General features: G+C 41.7%; 1 protein-coding gene across 4 annotated transcripts in view; it reads right to left on the reverse strand.

Annotated features, from left to right (window-relative positions):
* CDC42SE2 (CDC42 small effector 2) overlaps window positions 1-23,757 on the reverse strand; it is a 125,509-nt gene extending 101,752 nt beyond the window's left edge. For 3 of the 4 annotated variants that reach the window (XM_032156518.2, XM_032156517.2, XM_032156516.2), the window contains exon 1: window positions 23,612-23,757. The gene's annotated coding sequence lies outside the window, so the exon portion shown is untranslated. The remainder of the gene's footprint in view (window positions 1-23,611) is intronic. The other variant, XM_058440524.1, reaches the window with a different exon arrangement.
* Window positions 23,758-24,364: the final 607 nt, after the last annotated feature.

The raw sequence follows: 24,364 nt of genomic DNA on the forward strand, positions 1-24,364 counted from the left end.
GGCGGATCACAAGGTCAGGAGATTGAGACCACGGTGAAACCCCGTCTCTACTAAAAAAAAAATACAAAAAATTAGCTGGGCATGGTGGCAGGGCGCCTGTAGTCCCAGCTACTCAGAGAGGCTGAGGCAGGACAATGGCATGAACCCGGGGGGCGGAGCTTGCAGTGAGCTGAGATTGCGCCACTGCACTCCAGCCTGGGCGACTGAGCGAGACTCCGTCTCAAAATAAATAAATAAATAAATAAATAAAAATAAAAAATAAAAAATAAAAGAATAAAATAGTAAATAAAATACAGTTGACCCATGAACTACACAGGGATTATGGTCCTGGCAACCTGTCAGCCCCTCACTCCATCAAAAATCTGCATGTAACTTTTGACTCCCAAAAGCTAATGGCCTACTGTTGACCAGAAGCCTTACATTAACAGAAACAGTCCATTAACATGTATCTAGTATATGTATTATATACTGTATTATTACAATAAAAGTAAGCTAGAGAAAAGAAAATGTTAAGAAAATCGTAAGGAAGAGAAAATATAATTACTATTCATTAAGTGGAGTAGATCGTCATAAAAGTCTTCATCCTCATCATCTTAAAGTTGAATAGACTGAAGAGAAGGAGGAAAAGGAGGGGTTGGTCTCGCTGTCTCAGGGGAGGCAGAGGCTAAAGAAAGCCTACATGTAAGTGGAATTGCACGGTTCAAACCCATGTTGTTCAAGGGTCAACTATACACTGAGTATAAAGCCTTATTACCTAGTAAACAGAGGCTTCTGAAGGCTAGTCACGAAATACTTGGCATTCATTCCCTCTCACCACTCCCTATACATGCCTTCCTGTACCTCCGGGGCAGGAATGACTTATTGAAAAAAAAAAAAAAAAAAAAAAAAAAAAACTGGCCAGGTGCATTCGCTCATGCCTATAATCCCAGCATTTTGAGAGGCCAAGTCAGGAGGATCACTTAAGCCCAGGAGTTCAAGACCAGACTGGGTAATACAGTGAGATCCCATTCCCACAAAAAACAATTTTTTTAATTAGCTGGGTGTGGTGATGAGCACCTGTAGTCCCAGCTACTCGGGAGGACCTTGAGCCGGGGAGGACTGCTTGAGTCCAGGAGGTTGAGGCTGCAGTGAGCCAAGATCATGTCACTGCACTCCAGCATCGGTGACACAGTGAGACCCTGTCCCTCCAACCAAGAAAAAAAAAAAAAAAGCTACATTTCCCAGACTTTCCTTTACAGTTAGTATTGGAAATGCAAACAAGGTTCTGCTAGTCAGAAGGCCTCTTATGAGATTTCTAAAGCAGAAGTGATAATGGAAGCTATCTTTCTGTTGCTGATTTAAGTGGTGAGCAATGACACAAAGAAGGTTTAGAAACAATTGCAATAGCCAAACTCTACTCACCAGATATAAAGGCAACTAGAAGAAGCTATGGTACCGGATTCAGTGTTCCTATGACTACTTACCAGTTTCCTGACCTCTCAGTCACAGCTATGGGCTTATGTTCTTGAATGTATTAATCTAGTGATAACCCTCTGATTCCAGCTCTTCCAGACCATGCAATGATTTTATAAGTACCAAATTGCCTACCATAAAATATCTTTCTGCCTAAAAATCCTAGAATAGAGTTTGTTTCTTGCAAGGAACTCTGAAAGATACAATACTGTTCATCATGTTTAAAATATGCATTGCCTGTATTTTTCCTCTCCCTCATTTCAGAAGTCAAATACACAAGAATTATTCTACACTGCTATTGTAAATTGAAATGTTTAGGTCAATGTGAAAAATTAAAAGTTATCTTAGCCATAGTCAGAAATTATTTTATTTATAATATATGCTAATCATGAATCAACATAGAATATTAACACTCCTTATATTGAATGATCCTGCTTTTCTTGGCTGAATAAATTTGTATCAGTAACATACAAAGATACAGCTACTGTTGGTTTTATGGTTTTGGGTTTTATTTTGGGGCAGGGGGAGCAACAGGGTCTCACTCTGTCACCGAGGCTGGAGCACAACCCGAGCTCACTACAGCCTCAACCTTCCAGGCTCCAGAGATCTTCCTGTCTCAGCTTCCTGAGTTGCTGGGACAAAAGTGTGTACCACCTCACCAGGCAATTTATTTATTTTTTTTTTTTCAGAGACAGGGTTTTTTTATGTTGTCCAAGCTGGTCTCAAACTCCAGGGCTCAAGCGATCCTCCCACCTTGTCCTCCCAAAGTGCTGGGATTACAGGCATGAGCCACTGTGCCTGGTCTGGGTTTTGTTTTTTTAGAGATAGGGTCTCATTATATTGTCCAGGCTAGACTCAAGTCCTTTGGCTCAAGCAATCCTCTCACCTCAGCCCATGTAGCTGGGACTAAAGCACACACAACCACAGGCAACCTCTATCATTTAAAAAAACTATTCTTTTACTTTGATTATAAAAGAAATATATGACCATTGTAAAAAGTGTGGAAAATATAGAAACATTTTTAAATTGGGGGCTGGGCCCAGTAGCTCACATCTGCAATCACAGTGCTTTAGGAGGCTAAGGCACAGGATTGCTTGAGCCCAGGAGTTCACAACCAACCTGGGCAACAGAGCAAGACCCTATCTCTACCAAAAAAAATTTAAAAATTAGCTGGGCATGATGACATGTACCTGTAGTCCTAGCTACTAAGGAGGCTGAGGTGCGAGGCTTACTTGAGCCCTGGAGTTCGAGGTTACACTAAGTATGATCACACTACTGCACTCCATCCTGGGCAACAGAGGAGACTAAGAAAATTAAAGAAATTAATTACCATCCCCCAAAACCAGGTACACTGAACAGCTGTACACGTACAATTTTGTATCCTACTTTAGCACTCTGACAACTGTTTTCCCTTGAAATCCTTCATAATGAATTACTAATAAAAGATACATGCAGATGTACCTAATTTAACGACTCTTCTTTGTTAAAAATTAAGGTAATTTTCAATTTTTTTAAATTATAAATAATGCTTCACTGAATACTTTTGGATAAAAAGCTTTTTGAAGGATAAATGTGTTATATCCATGCAATGGGATATTATTCAGCCATTAAAAGGAAGGAAGTACTGATATATACCACAATATGGATAAACCTTGAACATATTATGCTAAGCGAAAGAAGCCAATTACAAAAGGCCACATATTTCCTACACAGCTGATAGAAATGTAAAATTGTGCAGCCACTTTAGAAAACAGACTAGCAGCTCTACAAAATATTAAACAGAGTTAACATACAACCCAGCAATTCTACTCCTAGGTATATATACCCAAGATAAATTAAAACAAATCCATGCAAAAACTTGTACATGAATGTTCATATTTATAGCAGCATTATTCATAACTGAAATGTGGAAACAACCCAACGTCCATTCACTGATAAATGGACAAATAAAATACTGTATAAGCATTCAATGGAATAATATTCAGCCATAAAAGAGAATGATGGGCCCGGCGTGGTGGCTCATGCCTGTAATCCCAGCACTTTGGCAGGCCGAGATGGGCAGATCACCTGAGGTCGGGAGTTCAAGACCCAGCCTGACCAACATGGAGAAACCCCTGTCTCCACTAAAAATACAAAATTAGCCAGGCATGGTGGCACAGGCCTGTAATCTCAGTTACTCGGGAGGCTGAGGCAGGAGAATCACTTGAACCCAGGAGGCAGAGGTTGCAGTGAGCCGAGATCACACCACTGCACTCCAGCCTGGGCAACAAGAGCGAAACTCCATCTCAAAAAAAAAAAAAAGATGTACTGATACATGCTATATGAATAAATCTTGAAACATCATGCTAAACGAAAAAAGCCAGACACAAAAGGTCACGTATCGCATGATTCCACTTATATTAAATGTCCAAAGAAGCAAATCTAGAAAGAGAAAATATGTAAACGGCTATCAGAGGATGTGGGGAGGGAAGAACAGAAATGACTACTCATTTTGTTTTTGGGTGATGAAAATATAAAATTAGTAGCAACGGTTGTACAACACTGACTTATGTGAAAAAGGTGATTTTGGCCAGGCACAGTGGCTCACGCCTGTAATCCCAGCACTTTGGGAGGCCAAGGCGGGCGAATCACCTGAGATGAGGAGTTTCAGACCAGCCTGACCAACATGGAGAAACCCCATGTATACTAAAAATACAAAATTAGCCAAGCATGGTGGCGCACGCCTGTAATCTCATCTACTTGGGAGGCTGAGGCAGGAGAATCACTTGAACCCGGGAGGTGGAGGTTGGGGTGAGCCGAGATTGCACCATTGCACTCCAGCCTGGGCAACAAGAGTGAAACTCCATCTTAAAAAAAAAAAAAAAAAAAAGGGCCAGGTGCAGTGGCTCACACTTGTAATCCCAGGACTTTGGGAGGCCGAGGCAGGCGCATCACGAGGTCAGGAGATCAAGACCATCCTGGCTAACACGGTGAAACCCTGTCTCTATTAAAAATACAAAAACATTAGCAGGGTGTGGTGGCGGGCACCTGTAGTCCCAGCTACTTGGGAGGCTGAGGCAAGAGAATGGCATGAACCCAGGAGGCAGAGCTTGCAGTGAGCCGAGATTGCGCCACTGCACTCCGGCCTAGGCGACAGAGCAAGATTCCATCTCAATAATAATAACAAAAAAAGGTGATTTTTTAAATGTGAATTATCTCAATTAGGGTGTCATTAAGGAAAGAAAATAATCTCCTCTCCCCCCAAAAAAGAAAAAAAAAAAGGTTACTTCCTTAGAATAACCTCTCAGAAGTGGAAATACATACACATATGCCAATGCGCTTTTGAAACAGGTTCCACATTTATACTACCTCCAACAACATATTTAATACCTGTGTCATCACTGTACTCAGGTCTGAACCAGCACCATTCCTTAAATCTTAAATCTGATAACAGAAACTTGTTATTGTTTATTACTTTAAAAAGAACACTTTCTCCCCATATCTTAATTATAAACTTTTCAAATGGTCAGTTCTTAGCCTTTAAAATTGACTTCTCTATATATATAACACGAATGTTTTGATTTCTCAGAAAATGTAGAAATGCACTTTCTTACAATTTTGGTCAGCAATAATTAACTCATCCCAACTCAGTTCTATTTCAGCTTTTAACATTAAAACTTTCCTTGAAGTCAAATATTTTTAAAACGGTCCGAAGAACTACTCTCTTCCTTAGACACGGAAATTAAAATTTCCCTAAAAGATCGCTCACTACCTGGGTTACACGTTTCTAGTTTCCCGACGGCACTTAACTTTCAAGTGAAATGTCCAAGTGGCTCCCAAGACATTTTAAAACAATATGGTATTGTTGAAAGGAAATTAAACATTTATTAACATCTTATTCTACAAGCCAAATGCTTTATGTGCATTACTTCATTTAATCCTAACAAATGTATTACTCTCACTTAACTGAAAAGGAAAATGAAAATCACCAACGGTAAGAACTTGCCACGCAGCAAATATGTAGCAAAGTTAGAGATCAAATTGAGGTGTGTCTAAATTTCAAAGTCCATATTCTTTCTGCCACTTTACAATGCTTTCCAAGCTCAATGACTATGGAAAATCAGGCAAGACTTTGAATACTTCTTCTGCCACTTACTGTGTGACTAATTTCTAAACTTCTTCAGAGTAGAGTTTACAAAAACAAGGTCACTGTTCACAAAATAAATCTTAAAAGGGGAGGCTAAAAATTCACTGTGAGATGAAACTGTCTTTAAATACTATTTTTTCAACAGCAAAATGTATGGAAATATTCTAAACACTTTTCTAGAATTTGTCTCAAGATTCACTTTACCTTCCAACAGAGAGAGGCACTTGCATATCCACTCACAAACATGTAATGTAGATAAAAAACACTTCTTTAGGGGCTGTCAAGTCTCTTCTGTAGACCACAAATGCATCATTTCTCAGTAGAAAAGGCCACATCAACTACATTGCTCTTTACTCTTCTTTACCACATGAGAAATGTTTTCAGCAACACATGCACCATTCAGGAAGTAGCACAAGGGGGTAAGAGAAAAAGCTACTGAAGAGAAAAAGACTGGAGGAGCTTGTGAGCTAGCAGTGATACAACACAGAAAGGACTAGGTTAAGAACAATAAAAATGAAGGCAAGACATCAGTGGTCTACTCTACCCCAGGTAATGGATATCACTGTGATCAAGGAAAAATCCTCAAAGGATCTTTGATTCGCCTTTAAAATTGCTATTTAACGACCCAAACAACCACTTGACAAGTTTGGAACTGGTGATTTCCAAACAATGCAATATACCAATATATGTGAGCAATTCTTCCACAAGGATTTTTCACATTCATAAAACAAAAATCAAAGGAAACATTACCATAAGAATTCTTACATGCTAAAATTTTTCCAAGAACTACTTCACTCCTCATTCTGACACATAAAAAGGGTAGCAATATCTAATAAAATTGTCATACTACAGATAGATGAAGGTCTTCAATAAAACACAGTTTTCTTCCAAAATTATTTTACTATTAAAGGATCAGTCGAACTTGGACAGACTAAAAAATATAAATTTATCTACAGGTTCATATTTTACCCTAGGGCTATTATTAAAATAATTCTGCTGTACATAGAATCCTGTACAGTTTTCATCAGCTAGTATAAAACAATCAGGCTATTGTGCAATGGTAAGAGGGCTCTTAAGAAAAAAATTACTGCTGAAGTAATTCTTTTCTCCAGTTGACTTACCACATTCTACTCTCTAAAAACACCATTGTTTTTAATCACAACTTTACTTACAGCTTTATCCTTGTCAAACAGAATTTTCACTTTCCAATATGACCCTTTCAAACTGAAGTAATAAAAAGTAATAATTTTATGATAATATTCATTAAAGTGAAATGTTATAGAACAGTCTAAGATTTTGTGAAAAAACATATATTCATATTGAGGTATCTGGAAGGATGTTCATCAAAACATGACCACCGACTAGTTATTATATCTTACGGTGGTAGGATTAAAACTTTTTCCTTAGCTTGTATATACTTTCTGATGCTCTACATTAAATACAGTTTGTGTGTGTGCATAAAAGAGAATAATTTCAGTTAAAGGATTAGAAATGTAGACCCCATATTTTAATTCAATAGCACCAGTTCAAATCCAGTTATTCAGAATTAACAAAGCAACTGTAGCTCAAAAAATGCCAATAAACTCCCGAGCCAACAAAGTTCAATTTTTCTTTTTTTTTTTGAGACAGGGTCTTGCTCTGTCACCCAGGCTGGAGTACAGTGGTGTGAGCTCAGCTCACTGAAGCCTTGACATCCGAGGCTGAAGCAACCTCCCACCTCAGCCCTCAAGGAGCTGGGGTCATAAGCACACTCATGCCCAGCTAATTTTTGTATTTTTTATAGAGATAGGGTTTCATCATGTTGCCTGGGCTGATCTCAAACTCCTGTACTCAAGCAATCCGCCCACCTCAGCCTCCCAAAGTGCTGGGATTACAAGCGTGAGCCAATCACTGTGCCCAGTCTCAGAGTTCAATTTTTAAACAATAAATTTTCTCCAATCAGAAAATGGTGCCTGTAACTTTGTGTCTCTTTAAAGAACTGGGGGAGAAGGTAGAGGGAGAGTGTGGAAAATGGACTGGAATATCCAGGTGACCATAGGAAAGGTAACAGGAAAAAACTTGAGAAAATAAGACAAAACCATTTCATTGATTCGTAAAAGAAATCACAGTAGCAGAAAGTAAATTATGAGAGAAAGTAAGCAAGCACTTAAAGGGTAATAAGTAAAAGAGGAAAAAAAAGTTAAAAAAAAATTGAACTCAGGAGTATTTATGTAAATTATTCTGAAAAGCGGGGGGGAAGGGCTGAGAAAATGCTATATAACAAACTGAATCAGCTCTGCTTTCTTGACCAGAAAAGGAACGCCTTTCAATAGGCTTATTTAGCATCAGCAGCAAAACCAAGAACACTCTCTCAGAGGAATCTGAAGATCTTTTGTGCCTGCTTTGGAATGAACTATTAGACACACAGTTAAACAATATACAAATATATAAATACCACATTTTATGCATTAAATGAATCAAGAAGTAATCATCAGATGTAAAGAGAACATAAGTTTGAAAAAGAAGGTAAAAGCACTGATATAACTCCACTGACCGCCATGAAGAAATTTCTTTAAACCAAAATAAGTAATTCCACTAGATTAAACCATAAGAAATTGCCAATATTCACCAGGTGTGGTGGCTTACGCCTGTAATCCCTGCGCTTTGGGAGATCGAGGCATGTGGATCACTTGAGGTCGGGAGTTCAAGACCAGCCTGGCCAACATGATGAAACCCTGTTTCTACTAAAAATACAAAAATTAGTTGGGCATGGTGGTGCACACCTGTAGTCCCACCTACTCAGGAGACTGAGGCAGGAGAATCACTTGAACCTAGGAGGCAGAGATTGCAGTGAGCCAAGACCGAGCCACTGCACTCCAGGCTGGGCAACAAAGCAAGACTCTGTCTTAAAAAAAAAAAAAAAAAAAAAAAAAGAAGGAGAGGACAGGGGAGAGGAGAGGAAAGGAAAGGAACCGCCAATATTCAAGCATTTTTTTGTCTATAAAAACAATTTCATATGGTCCCCCTCCCAGTGGTCTGCTGGTATTTGACCACCTCTTTGAGAAAAAGGCCCCTGATTTATAGCTTCTGCAGTCTGCCATGCTGTAAATGTCCCACCATGGCCAGTTTCAAGCTACTAACATGATGTCACTGAACATGGAGCTGGGGAGAGAGGCACAATCAGCTAACCAGCTCCAGCACAACACTGGCTCCACTTCCTACTCTGATCTAAGGATCATCACAACGGTTCCTAAATTTTCTCATCCTTTTCTAAAACAGGCTTTTATCTGAATAATGCAGTTTCTTTTCTAGATTAGGAGAAATATGCTTTTGACATTTAAAATTATTAATACACTAAAATCACTCACAAGAAAGAATAGGCCGGGCACAGTGGCACACATTTGTAATCCCAGCACTTTGGGAGGCCCAGGCGGGATCTCCCAAATGTGGATCACATTCTCAACTAGCCTAGCCAACAAGGAGAAACCCCATCTCTACTAAAAATAAAAAATTGGCTAGCGTGGTGGCACACGCCTAGAATCCCAGCTACTTGGGTGGCTGAGGCACAAGAATTGATAGGACCCGGGAAGCAGAGGCTGTAGTGAGTCCAGATGGTGCCACTGAACTCCAGCCTGGGCGACAGAGCAAGACTCCATTTCAAAAAAAAAAAGTGGGGGGAATAGATGAAATTGGTACCTGGCTATATCCTCTCAATGCTTTTTTTTACTGAACACCTTTTGGTGCCAGTATTGTTTCGGGCATTGTAAACAGCAAGGAATAAGACAAAGGAAGTCCCCACTGTCATAAAAATAAATTTTAAAAAACATGTAACTTCAAGGACTGACAAATGGCATGAAGAAATTAAAACAGTGATGGGGAGGAGCTATTTTTAACTGAGTGGTGAGGAAGTAGGAGGTGATATTTAAGCTGAGATTGGAAAGGTAAAGGGCCAGGCTAAAAAACATCTGGGAAAACACCATTTCAAACAAAGGAAACAACCAGTGTAAAAGCTCTAAGCCAAGGCCAAGAATGGCATGTTTGAGAAACTGAACAGACTAACTTGGCTAGAGTGCAGCGAGCAAAGGTGAGATAAGAGGCTGTCAGGGCCAAATTATGTACAGACTGTTGAGTTTGTATTTTCTGGGTGAGTACAGTTTATATCTTATTCTGAATGGGTTGAGAAACAACTTCACATAGTAGTTTGATAAATGTACTGAATAGAATAAATGAAGGCATAATGTCATGCATTATTTTAATGACCCCTTATGAGACTGGGGTCACACCTATTAATTGTATTCAGTTTTCTCAATATGACCAGTTTGATTACTTAATAATCTATACAGAACATTATGAAGTTAAAGTAGGATGGCAGGCATCGAACTATGAATACAGCTGAAATAAACTGAGTGGTAGGACTACACACCAGCTCAGAAATAAGGATCTCATTAATCCAAGATGGTTATGTGTGAAATGCTAACATATGAATTCAAGGTCAATGTCAAATTCTAATAAAAACGACCTAGTCTATAAAATAGATTATTTCAAAACTGTAAAGAAACATTTCTAGTGTGTTATCCAACATGATGATTTTATTTGGTATGTAAACAGGCTTTTTAAAAATTATAATGGTCGCCAGGTGCGGTGGCTCATGCCTGTAATCCCAGCAGTTTGGGAGGCTGAGGTGGGCGGATCATGTGATGTCAAGAGTTCGAGACCAGCCTGGCCAATATGGTGAAACCCCACCTCTACTAAAAATACAAAAAAAAAAAAAATTAGCTGGGCGTGATGGTGCACGCCTGTAATCCCAGCTACTAGGGAGGCTGAAGCAGGAGAATTGCTTGAAGCCAGGAGGCAGAGGTTGCAGTGAACCAAAATTGCACCACTACATTCCAGCCTGGGTGACAGAGCAAGCCTCCATCTCAAAAAAAAAAAAAAAAAAAAAAATTATAATGATCATGTTTATCTGAGAGTCTAAATTGTATCTGCATATTACAAAAACTGTAAAGATATATATACACACCCACACACATTGTGGCCACATAAAAGTCCCACAATACAAGTCAATAAAGATATAAATTATTGCATATTATACAAAAATGGGAAAGTGTTTACACTGGTTTATAAAGAATAATTTATACTTGCACACAAACATTATCTCTTTAATTCACCAACTTCTAAGCCACCTATTTTAACAATTTATCTAAAACATTTTTTTTTTTGAAACAGGGTCTCACTCTGTCACCCAGGGTAGACTGCAGTGGTGAGACCTCGGCTCACTGCAGCCTCAACCTTCCAGGCTCAAGCAATCAGCCCACCTCAGCCTCCTGAGTAGCTGGGACTATGGGTGTACAGGCCTGGCTAATTTTTTTTTTTTTTTTTTTTGTAGACGGGGTTTCGCCTCATTGCCCATACTGGTCTCAAACTCCTGAGCTCAAGCAATCCACTCACCTCAGCCTCCCAGAGTGCTGGGACTACAGACTTGGACTATCTCACCTGGCCAAGATTTTTTTTTAATCAACCAACAGGAAATGAGATCTACAGCTCAGGAAAAAAAAGAAAAAATCTTGTCTTGACATAATGAAATAACAAAACTTCACAAGTCATTAATTTCTTTTGCACTTTCATTTCCCAACTATCAGTAAAATTGCAGTTTTAGTATGTACAAGCATTTTTAGGAACACAAATATGTATATGCACTTAATAAATACTACTCAATAGAGTTGTATACATTATTGCACCTGCTAGTTTACCATGGAAATAAATAAATATACTTATATGCTTTTTTTTTTTGAAAGGAGAGTAACTAGCCAGTACAGTACTAAGAAGACAGGCATACTAATAAATTTTTGTACACTAAAAAAAATCCCTCCCTAAAACTGTGAGACTTCTATTTGAGCTTTCAAAAAAAAAAAATGCACAGGATACCATCCAGCTATCTCAGTTACAGTAACTGCTTTTCTTTAACAAAAGAAGTTTAGCAAAAACTGGCAAAAAAGAAAAGAAAAGAAAAATAATAAACTTTTGGCACCCAATCTCATTTGAGCCTATATCCCTGATAAAAAGAAAGTTATAAGGCCAGGCGCAGTGGCTCACACCTGTAATCCCAGCACTTTGGGAGGCCCAGGTGGGCGGATCACTTGAGGTCAGGAGTTTTGAGACCAGCCTGGCCAACATGGTGAAATCTCGTCCCTACTAAAAACAAAATTAGGGCAGGCGCGGTGGCTCACGCCTGTAATCCCAGCACTTTGGGAGGCCAAGGCGGGCAGATCACGAGGTCAGGAGATCGAGACCATCCTGGCTAACACAGTGAAACCCCATCTCTACTAAAAATACAAAAAATTAGCCGGGCAAGGTGGCGGGTGCCTGTAGTCCCAGCTACTCGGGAGGCTGAGGCAGGAGAATGGTGTGAACCCCGGGGGACGGAGCCTGCAGTGAGCCAAGATCGTGCCACTGTACTCCAGCCTGGGCGACAGCGAGACTCTGTCTCATGGGACAAATTGAATCCGGGGAGGTTTGCAGTGAGTCATCCCCTGATCTAGCCTGGGGACAGGAGATAAAGTCTCAAAATATAGTTCAAATTGAAGGGTTTAAGTCCATGTAAATCACCAACACCCAGAATTGAAGAAACATCACTTTAAAAAAATATAGGGCAAGCCCAAAATAGGTTTTTTTTAAGGTGTTGTCACCCTACTACCAAATCAGGTTTTCCTTTTCTTTATTCCATCGGTTTATCTCTCTTCTTTCCTTTCCTACCTCCTCTGTCCCTTACCATTTTACTGTGTATTTTCACTTTACATACACAAATATTGATTTGAAACTTACTTCATACTCTTGCATCTAAATTTGTTTCTACTTAATTCTTACAGGACTACATGGTTTTAGGTGAAATTCAAATACTTTTAGTTATAGAAACATTCATATAAGCTGTTACCAAAGACATGAGTGACAAGATTAGCAGTTATTCATTCAGGAAATGTTGAGTCCCCATTATGTGCTATCCACTATTCTGAATACTGGGGATTCTGCAGTGAATAAAACAAAGCTCTATTCCTACGAGCACTAAAGCAACACTATGCTTGGCAAGTTCAAGACCTCAGGGAGGTCTATATGTGGCCAGAGTGGAAGAAGCCAAGGAGAAACTGGTAAGACATGAAATCAGACAGGCAGGACGTACAGACGATGAAGGGTCAAGACTTCTTGAATACTTAGGCATTAATTATTCTGGTTTTTATAAATGACACAGAAAGCCACTAAGGGTTTGAACACAGGAGTAAAATAATCAGACTTTCATTTTCAAAAGATTGCCCTTGTTGCTGGTTTGAGAACAGAAAACAGCAGAAGCAGCAGGTAGAGACTACTAAAATAATACAGGCAAGAGACAATGGTTGCTTACAGAGGTGGCAGCAGATGAGGAGAGCAAATTGTGGTTACATTTATTCCTATGGAAGTTTTTAAGACAGATAAGAGACAAGTTTTCATGCTAATTATTTGAATCAGATGTGGGAGTATGAGAAAGAAGAGAGTCAAGAATGTCTACTAGGTTTTTGGCCAGAGAAACTAAAAGATGGAGTTGACATTTAATAGGATGAGGAAGACTGGAACGGGTACAATTATTGGGGTGGACGGGTGATGGAGAAGAGGGAGGACAAGGAGTTGAGTTGTGACGTTAAATCTGGGATGCCTATTAGAAATCTACTTAAAAATGCTAAGTAGGCAAATGGATACAGAAGTCTGGAGGTAGGAAATAGATCCAGACTAAAGATAACATTTTTAGTTTGAAATACATAATTCTAGGCGGGGCGCAGTAGCTCACACCTATAGTCCCAGCACTTTGCGGGGCCCAGACAGGCAGATCACTTGAGCCCAAGACCAGCCTGGGCAACGTGATGAAAACCCATCTCTACAAAAAATACAAAAACTAGCCGGATGTGGTGGCGCATACCTGTGGTCCCAGCTATTTGGAAGGCTAAGGTAGGAGGATCACCTGAGCCCAGGAGGTCAAGGCTGCAGTAAGCTAAGATCACGCCACTGTACTCCAGCCTGGAGGATGAGCAAGGACTTGCCTCAAGAAAAAAAAATTTTTTTTTTTTTTTTTTTTTTTTTTTTTTGAGACGGAGTCTCTGTCGCCAGGCTGGAGTGCAGTGGTGCAATCTCAGCTCACTGCAAGCTCCGCCTCCTAGGTTCACGCCATTCTCCTGCCTCAGCCTCCCTAGTAGCTGGGACTACAGGCACCTGCCGCCATGCTCGGCTAATTTTTTTTTGTAGTTTTAGTAGAGACGGGGTTTCACTGTGTTAGCCAGGATGGTCTTGATTTTTAGTAGAGACGGGGTTTCACTGTGTTAGCCAGGATGGTCTTGATCTCCTGACCTCGTGATCTGCCTGCCTCAGCCTCCCAAAGTGCTGGGATTACAGGCATGAGCCACCGCGCCCGGCCAAGAAAAAGTTTAAAAAAAAAAAAATAGTAAGGCTGGGCGCAGTGGCTCACGCCTATAATCCCAGCACTTTGGGAGGCCAAGCTGGGCAGATCACTTGAGGTCAGGCGTTTGAGACCAGCCTGGCCATCATGGTGAAACCCCGTCTCTACTAAAAATACAAAAATAAGCCGGGTGTGGTGATGGGCGCCTGTAGTCCCAGGTACTCGGGAGGCTGCGGCAGGAGAATCACTTGAACCCAGGAGGCAGAGGTTGCAGTGAGCCAAGATCACGCCATTGCACTCCAGCCTGGGCAACAGAGCAAGACTCTGTCTCAAAAAATAATAATAATAAAAAAATTAAAAAAATATATATATATATGTATATAATTCTAGCTAGACAGAATGAGATCACAAGGGACTAAAACTAAATATAAATATAGAAGAGGTCTAAACATATGTCCCTGAAACACTGCCTCAATTTTTAGAAGTTGGGGCAATGACAAGGAACCAACAAAAGAAACTGAAAATAGGCAGTAATATGCCAGAAACAAAGGGAATATTTCAAACATGATGTTATCAACCACACCAAATGCTGCTATTGCTTCTACATCCACTGATATTAGGCTTGAGAACTAGGAAATTACCACCAACAAAGTCACTCAATAATCTCAAAAAGAGCGGTTATGGTAGAATGAAAGAAAAAAAAGCGGACTGTAGTGGATCCAAACAAGACAGGGAGAGCTGATGACAACAAATATTTACCTTTTTGGAGAGGAGTAACTAAAGGAAGATGTGGCATTTGGGAAGGTTTTTTTTAAAGATAGGAGATATTTCAGTACATCTATATGCTGATAGGGATAATCCAGTAGAAATGCGGAAATGATGCAGCTCATTAACATGCAGGAGAATGAGATGAATACTGAAGCAATGCAATGTCCTTAAGAGGAGAAAGGAGCACGAGTGGACACCATGATGACAGAATAGTAGGAAAGGCAAAGTATGGGTAAAGATACAAGGAGACATGTAAAAGTTTTCTTCTGATTGCTTTCATTTTTAACATACAGGAAACAAAGTCATCAGCTGAAAATGAAGAGGGAAAAAAGGGATGTTAGAGGTTGGACAAGAGGTGTTAAAAGTCATCTGTGGTGACTCAATCAGGAAATGTACTAGGATTACAGAAGGATTAGGCAAGGTGCAGTGGCTCACGTCTGTAATCTCAGTATTTTGGGAGGCTGAGGCAGGTGGATCACTTGAGGTCAGGAGTTAGAGTTCGAGACCAGCCTGTCCAACGTGGTGAAACCCTGTCTCTACTAAAAAAAATACAAAAATCAGCCGGGCATGGTGATGGGCACCTGTAATTCCAGCTACTCGGGAGGCTGAGGCAGGCGAATCATTTGAACCTGGGAGGCAGAAGTTGCAGTGAGCCAAGATCGTGCCACTGCACTCCAGCCTGAGTGACACAGTGAGACTCCATCTCAAAAAACAAAACAAAACAAAACAAAAACAACCAGCAGCACAAAGGGCCCTCCTTAGGTCCGTGGTCATGAATTTAAAGGGAGAGCCGGGTCAGCTTGGGTGTGTTTTCCTCAAAGCATGCTCAACTTCCCAGGTGTATGCTGGAACAGATGGAGAACTGGATACAAAGGGTGTGGGGGTAGGGGTCTGGCCAGGTGAATTACAACAGAAGAATGCTGCAAGGGAGCTGAATGTGTATGAAAAGGAAAAATTATAATAGTGGACCACAAATTTAAGGCAGGGTAAACACTCAAGTGAGGACATGGAAGGAGGTGGTCTTGGGACAGCAAAGAGGTGATAGCAGCAATGGATTACAGATCGCAGACACACAGAAGTACTGTTGAAGAAACGTTTACAGCCATCCCTCGGTATCCATGGGTGATTGGTTCCAGGAACCCTGCCCCACCCTGGCCCAAATCCCCGGATGCTGAAGTCCCTTACATACATAAAATGGCACAGTATTTGCATATAACCTAGGCACATCAACCTGTATACTTTAAATCATCTCTAGACTACGTATACCTAATAAAATATAAATGCCACGTATAATTGTTATACTGTAGCTTTTTACCTTGTTGTTCTGTTTTTTCTTTTTAAATACTTTTTATCCTTGGCTGGCTAAATCCTCAGATGTGAAATCTGATGATTCAGAGAGTCTACTGTATTTTATGGAAGGAGTTGGAAAGACAGGATGCTGAGACCCCAGTGGAATTAATGAAATTGTGTCTATGAAATATCCTCAATAAAGCATGGGCAGTTCTGGTTAAAATGTTATAGAACTACCTTAAAGACTAAAGAAAAATCTCAACCTGGGCAAAGTGAACCGGCAAGATAAAGGAAGCTGGAAGGCTAAATTGGAGCTGGAGAACTGTATCACAGGAATTATAGCTGGAGCTTCCTAGACATAGAATCCTCAACCATTTCCAGCACTCTTGAAGAGTCAGCTTTGCAAAACCTGGCCAACTCAGAAGGCAAAAATGCCAGATCGCAATCAGATGAGCCAGAATAAAACTATACCTTCCCCCACGTTCCCCCATCTTCCCCCCTATATCTTTTCTCTGCAATCCTGAGCTGCATCCTGAAGTGGTAGGAATACCATACTGAAGAAGACCTGGCAAAGTAAAAAGAGAAGCCAACTAAGTAGGACTCTTCCTCCAAAACAAGCTTCTAGGTTCAAAGCAGTTTTGAGCCAAAAAAAAGTTCTGAAATCTACAAGAGTTTGAACAATACTATACTGTACCTTCTCATGACTGAAATAAGACTATTATTGACAAGTGACCAGAAGACTTTTCGTTACCTAAAAGTGACTTAAAAAGCTATCTGATCACGCTAAAAGCTCATCTAGAAGCAGAGAAAGACTTAGTCTACAGGGAGAGTTTTGAAGGCACAGTGAAAGTTGTATTTTGCTTAAACCTTACCAAGTTCCACCCATTAAACCTTTCAGTTCCACAGATACCCATAAATTCCCTCTATATATACGGTGTAAAACATACACAATGTTGAACGTACTCAAAATTCATTTTTGCTTTACTAAACAAAAAGTGAAAGTTTTATTAAGTCAAATGAAACAAAAATAATTATATGTTGTTGTTTTTATTTTTATTTTTTTATTTTTTTCTTCGAGACACAGTCTCGCTCTTTTGCCCAAGCTGGAGTGCAATGGCGTGATCTCGGCTCACTGCAAGCTCCGCCTCCTGGGTTCATGCCATTCTCCTGCCTCAGCCTCCCTAGTAGCTGGGACTACAGGCGCCTGCGACCACGCCCGGATAATTTTTTGTATTTTTTAGTAGAGACGGGGTTTCACTCTGTTAGCCAGGATAGTCTCAATCTCCTGACCTCATGATCCGCCCGCCTCAGCCTCCCAAAGTGCTGGGATTACAGGCATGAGCCACTGCACCCAGCCAGTTTTGTGTTATTTTATTTTATTTTTTCTTGAGATAGTCTTGCTCCCTCGCCCAGGCCGGAGTGCAGTGGTGCCATCCAAGCTCACTGCAACCTCTGCCTCCTGGGTTCAAGCAATTCTCCTGCCTCAGACTCCCGAGTGGCTGGGATTACAGGCCTGAGCCACCGGGCCCGGCTAACTCTTGTATTTTTAGTAGAGATGGGGTTTCACCATGTTGGCCAGGTTGGTCTCAAATTCCTGAACTCAGATGATCCACCCACTTCGGCCTCCCAAAGTGCTAGAATTACAGGCGTGAGCCACAGCACCTGGCCTGTTTTGTTTTTTTTGAGATGGAGTCTCGCTCTGTGGCCCAGGCAGGAGTGCAGTGGCGCGATCTCGGCTCACTGCAGACTCTACCTCCTGGGTTCACATGATTCTCCTGCCTCAGCTTCCCAAGTTGCTGGGATTACAGGCATGTGCCACCATGCTCGGCTAATTTTTGTATTTTTAGTAAAGACAAGGTTTCATAGGCCAGGCTGGTCTCGAACTCCTGACCTTAGGTGATCCGCCCACCTCAGCCTCCCAAAGTGCTGGGATTACAGGCGTGAGCCACCACGCCCGGCCAGTAATTTTATGTTTTAGTACAAGATACAAAAATTCGATCATACAGATTTCATATGAAATCATAGCATGAGTTTCTAAGTGGGTAAGCAAGAAGACAGATATATCAGGGCTCATCATTTAGTTACTTTCAAAGGTACCTAGATTTAATATGAACTTAACCTAATACTTTCTAGGAAAAAGAGGGAGTATATTTTATCATAATCTATTTGACTAAAATACATTAACAGGTATTTTACAGTGTCAGGATTAAGACAACTTACTACCACGTCTTTTTGGCATTTCAATTCAGGAACTCCCTTTGGATAAGGGCCCAAAGCAGTCTCAGCTAAATCCTGCACTACTCATTATATGTTAGTATCAAGTATACTTAAGCTTTGAACCAAGGTAGCAGGATGCATAAAACTAATAATTTAAAAGCTAAATTCCTAGCCTGGCACAGTGGCTCACGCCTGTAATCCCAGCACTTTGGAAGGCCAAGGTGGGCGGATCACGAGGTCAAGAGATCGAGACCATCCTGGCCAACATGGTGAAACCCCGGCTCTACTAAAAATACAAAAATTAGCCAGGCATGGTGGCACACGCCTGTAGTCCCTGCTACTCGAGAGGCTGAGGGAGGATAGTTGCTTGAACCCAGGAGGCAGAGGTTGCAGGAAGCCGAGATGGCACCACTGCACTCCAGCCTGGTGACAGATTCTGTCTCAAAAAAAAAAAAAAAAAAAAAAAAACCCTGGGTGTGGTGGCTCATGCCTCTAATCTCAGCACTTTGGGAGGCTAAGGCAGGCAGATCACCTGAAGTCGGGAGTTCGAGACCAGCCTCACCAACATGGAGAAACCCCGTCTCTACTAAAAATACAAAATTAGCCGAGCATGGTGGCGCATGCCTGTAATCTCAGCTACTTGGGAGGCTGAGGCAGGAGAATCATTTGGTTTTTTTTTTGTTTTTTTGAGACGGAGTCTCGCTGTCACCCAGGCTGGAGTGCAGTGGCGCGATCTCGGCTCACTGCAGGCTCTGCCCCCCAGGGTTCACACCATTCTCCTGCCTCAGCCTCCTGAGTAGCTGGGATTACAGGCGCCCGCCACCTCGTCCGGCTAATTTTTTGTATTTTTAGTAGAGATGGGGTTTCACTGTGTTAGCCAGGATGGTCTCGATCTCCTGACCTCGTGATCCGCCCACCTTGGCCTCTCAAAGTGCTGGGATTACAGACGTGAGCCACCGTGCCCGGCCAGGAGAATCATTTGAACCAGGGACGCAGAGGTTGCAGTGAGCCGAGATTGTGCCATTGCACTCCACCCTGGGCAACAAGAGTGAAACTCTGTCTCAGAAAAAAAAAAAAAGAAAAGTTAAATTCCAAGTTTTTCCAGGTAGTATGAAAAAAATCAGAAAAAAATGCCCTCACCTAACTAGCAAGTAAGTATTAAGAATAAGCTTGACCGGGCGCGGTGGCTCACGCCTGCAATCCTAGCACTTTGGGAGGCCGAGGTGGATGGATCACCTGAGGTCAAGAGTTTGAAATCAGCCTGATGACCATGGAGAAAGCCCGTCTTTACTAAAAATATGAAAATTAGTCAGGCGTGGTGGCAGACACCTGTAATCCCAGCTACTTGGGAGGCTGAGGCAGGAGAATCACTTGAACCCAGGAGACAGAGGTTGCGGCGACCCGAGATTGTGCCATTGCACTCCAGCCTGGGGGACAGAGCAAGACTCCGTCTCAAAAAAAAAAAAAAAAAAAAGAATAAGCACGTGCATGTGCTTCTCTCAAGTTCCTCTCAAGTAGACACAGGAAAACTACAACGTCCCCCTCTGAGACTGATTAAAACATTACTAACATTAAATATTCAATAAAATGTTAAAATATTTCTTTCATGAAAATCGAGAAGAAAAATACAGCAAATCAAAACCAATACGCATTTTTAATTTTGACAAAAATCTTATAAAACCTTAACAAAATATCCCAGACTCATCTTAAAGCAGATGAGGAACCTAAATAAACCCTTTCACAATTTTAAAAAAGACAACTGGGACTTTAAAACATAACAGCAACCTATCCCAGAAAATAATGTGAGAAATTAGTTATGAAGTATTTAAATAAACTTTTTTTAATTAAAACTCTCACGATCTACACAGGCAAATATGAGCACAGCTGCAATATGCCATGTTAGTATCATTATTAATCACTTTATTAATCATATCTGAGGAAAAAGAAATGCTTTCTAAATCATTCTAAAAAATCTTACAAAAAAATGAACTACCCTCTCCCCAACAGACACACATACCCTGATGAAGAAAACACCAACATTTAAAATATTCCAGCAATTATAACACAAGATAATCCTGAAATTTATTTAGCCTCAAAACATTATGAACTACTCCAAGGAAGGAACAATACTTTGAAAACACTACTATTTTTAAGGTACAAAAAAAAAAAATTATGGCCAGGCACGGTGGCTCACACCTGTAATCCCAGCACTCTAAGAGGCCGAGGGCAGATCACGAGGTCAAGAGATCGAGACCATCATGGATGGCCAACATGGTGAAACCCTGTCTCTACTAAAAATATAAAAATTAGCCGGGCGTGGTGGCACACACCTGTAGTCCCAGCTACTTGGGAGGCTGAGGCAGGAGAACTGCTTGAACCAGGGAGGTGGTGGTTGCAGTGAGCCGAGGTCGTGCCACTGCACTCCAGCCTGGGGCAACACAGCAAGACTCCGTTTCAAAAAAAAAAAAAAAATGAGTTCTGATTTCTTGGAAAAATATATTTTAACGCAGCTGCTGATTGTCAAGAATTCTGATGATGTGCTTTTTAAAAAAAAAAAAAAAAAGCCAAACACTTTTACTTAACACATCACACCTTATTTACTTGTTCTTTATCATCACTATTACCATTTACAAGTACGTTTGTCATCAACACCAGACTATCAGTGGTACACTGTCAGGTAACTCTTCTTCTGAGAAATATACATTTAAAGAAAAAGTATCACAATTCTCTATCGCTAAAATTTGAAGAATTACTTTCCTTATTTTTTCTAGAAACAACAATAAAAAGCTACCAGCACACTTTGGGAGGCCGAGGTGGGCAGATCACTTCAGTCCAGGAGTTTGAGACCAGCCTGGCCAACACAGAGAAACCCCGTCTCTTTTTGAAAATACAAAAAATAGGGCGTAGTGGCGTACGTCTGTAATCCCAGCTACATGGGAGGCTGAGGAACGAGAATAGCTCGAGCCTCAGGGCGGAGGTTGGAGTAAGCCGAGATAGCACCGCTGCACTCTAGCCTGGGTGACGGAGCGAGACTTCATCTCAAAAAGAAAAAAAAAAGCTAATAGCTGGTAAGTCCAAAATCTGAAAGTTCTATTTGAATGTAAACATTATCTTTAACAACGTATTAAGTATTATAAGCATTAACAGTCAAAAGAGCCCACTTAAATACAAAAGGTAACTATAAAAAAATTAATATCTACATTATTTCATAATGATCAAGACTGACTTTGAATCACATTAGTCTGGATTCCTGAAATAAATAAAATATTACTGCTTTTTAAACATATATAGATTAAAATAGGCAATGCAACCTTATGTTCAGAATAAATGCAAAACTACAAATCTCATCCTTTTAAATTAGTAGTTTTATCACAGTTGCAATACTAAAAGATAAGTCCACATATGGAACCACAAATTATTACTAATAATCCTTCCCTTTTCAGCACTATCAAGTTTATATGCATTTATTTGTAAATGGTGAACACAAGGACAAAATAAAATTCCTGAAATGAAGCTTTATTTTAAAACATTTCTTATAGAAAAGGAATCCACCGTTTATCTTTGGGGATTTTTAAAAATAGAAAATGTTATTACAAAGATTATTTACAGAAAACAGGACCAGAAGTACATTACCCTTCAATAAATACACTGTACCAAAGTCTCCTAATAGGGACCAGGGAGAGGATAAAAACACTAGCTTATTAAATGTCTTCCTCCCTTCATTTTAAAATATAAACAGATTCTATTAAACTGACAATATAAAAGCTTAACCCAATAATTTTAGCTGTACAAAGTTACTTATTAACCTTTAAAGGCTGTTATGAATTTACGCTTCCTGCAGTTCACCTGCCATCTTTCTCAACTGAAATAGCCACTAGGGGTTTAAGACAGTCACCACTTGCGACATCAATAATAAGGAAATAACTTTACATTCTAGTTTAAGAAAAGGATAATTGTGGATCTTGCTTGTGCCCAGAAACGGTATGCAACACAGGTCTCAGCCCATAAACAGGTGCTTAATATCTGTTGAGTAAATGGTGACATTTTATTATATTAGTGCAACATTAGTTTTTCTCCCCCAAATTTAGAGTTCTCCCTTGCTCAAAAAGCAGCAAGACCATACCACAGTCCCTTCTCAAAAACACATGAACTCCTTTATTAATAATGAAATAGAAGGCTGGGTTTCAAAACACAATCCCACTCCCTCCTTACCTTCTCCATTATTTTTAAAGATTAGAAATAAGGCCTGTTTTTAAGAAACAGAAAATGTATACCAACTTCTCTCAAACCAAAAGAGAAAATCCACATTTGATATGTATTTTCTATGTTCATAATACTGAGAGTAAGAACTGACTGTTCATCAACAACAGTATGTTATGTGGGATAAAAACTAAAAAATGTATATCAAAAATACATATTGTTTGCCGACATTCTTTCCTTAATCATAATCAAGAGAGTATGTGCCTAAATTTTACTAGATGTGAGATAAGCTTTGTCTGATATTTCAAGATTCATTCATTCAACAAATACTTCACTGAGCACGTACTATAAGCCAGGACCTTCAATGAAACATTTAAATTTTGTAAACTGCACATCACCCCCCAAAATTCCCCCAAAAAAGCTTATCATTTAAAATAATTGCAAGCTAAAGAGGAATCCCCAACGTTGTTTCTTACACATAGTGAAGTCAGCGGATCGGGGCGCTTTTTCAGCTGTTAATGCGGCATCAAGGAGCCGCTACCTACCACACCCGTTGCCTAAAATCGCAGCTTAAAGCTGCAAGCACTGGGTAAAACAACCTGTAAGAGTAGCTCAGCTGCCGCGACGAGGTAGCCAAGGGCTTTCACGCCCGGGGCCCGGGGCGAACCGCGGCAGGACCCGCGGACTGAACCCGTCGGGCACCTCAGGCGAAGAGTTGGGGCTCAGGAGCCAGGTGTCTTTGCTCCCCGAAACCCTCACCTAGAGACCCCGGGCCCTCCCCGCCCGCCCCTCGCACCACCCTCCCGACTTTCAGACCCGAAAAGTTGGGGGGAGGGGGGTCTGCCTTTCCATTTTACATCAAGCGGTCAGTTGGCTGCCTCAGCCGTCCGCCTGCCGTGAATTCTGAACTGAGCGTCTAACCATTCCTCAGAGGCAACAGAAGAAAAACCAAAGGCAGGGTCCTAGGGCATGAAGACCTCGCCCAAACCTGAAATGGAGACGCAGGCTCAGCCCACAACCCGCAGCGCGCGGCTGGCAGGGCCGGGCCTCGCTAACCCCAGAGCCCTCAGGGACGAGGGTTCGGGGCTTCGGGACCCCGCCCAAGGGACCGAGAGGGCGAAGAGTGGGGGCCGACGCGCGACTGGGACTGGCACTGCACTCACCGTCGCCTTTGTCTCGGCCGCCCGCTCCGGCCGCAGCCCCTCTCAGCGCCGGCTCCGCCGCTCCTGCTGCCCCAACGCCTGCAGCTGCGCTCCCCGCGCTCGCAGCTTCCTGGCTCCCCCTCCCCGCCCAGGGTCGCGTGCGGGTTGGGCGGAGCAAAAGGCGGCGGAGCGAGAGGCGGCGCGCGCCCCTAGAGCGGCTGGAGGGGCGGGCGCCGTTGCGCAGCTGCAGCGGCCGCAGTGCTGGCCCCGCCCCCGGCCAGGCCCCGCCCCCGCCGTGCCCCCGGCAAGGGCAGGTCGGCCGGCAGGCGGTGGGACTCCCGGGATTCGAGCCTCGCGGGTTAGGAATTGGCCTCTGTAGCTAACGGACGCCTGAGATCCGGGGCTGCAGCACTCGCGGGAAAGGACGCTCCGAAAGATGGCGACCAAACCTGGGCGGGAGCGTCGGGGAGTCCCTTCCCACCCCGGCCTGGGCCGCGGACATCCGTGCGGAGGAGCGACGTCTGCGCACGTTGTGGGGCGGTTGACGCGCCCAGGCGAGGGTGGGTGGGTGCTGAGCGGTTGTGGGATGAGGGGTCTCTCAGTAGCAGTTGAGAGCCCATCCTCTGACCACTGCTTTTTCATGTAAAAGTCAGAATCGTTCAATCAGTCATTAACTGGTTTAAGGCCAAGAACATCCACCTGGCATTTGAAATGCGTGAAAATTACACATGTACTAGACTTCTGTGATTCCTTTGGGTGTGTATTTTACATATC

Source organism: Hylobates moloch, unplaced genomic scaffold (assembly GCF_009828535.3).
Source record: "Hylobates moloch isolate HMO894 unplaced genomic scaffold, HMol_V3 SCAFFOLD_6, whole genome shotgun sequence".
In the NCBI taxonomy this organism is placed as follows: domain Eukaryota; kingdom Metazoa; phylum Chordata; class Mammalia; order Primates; family Hylobatidae; genus Hylobates; species Hylobates moloch.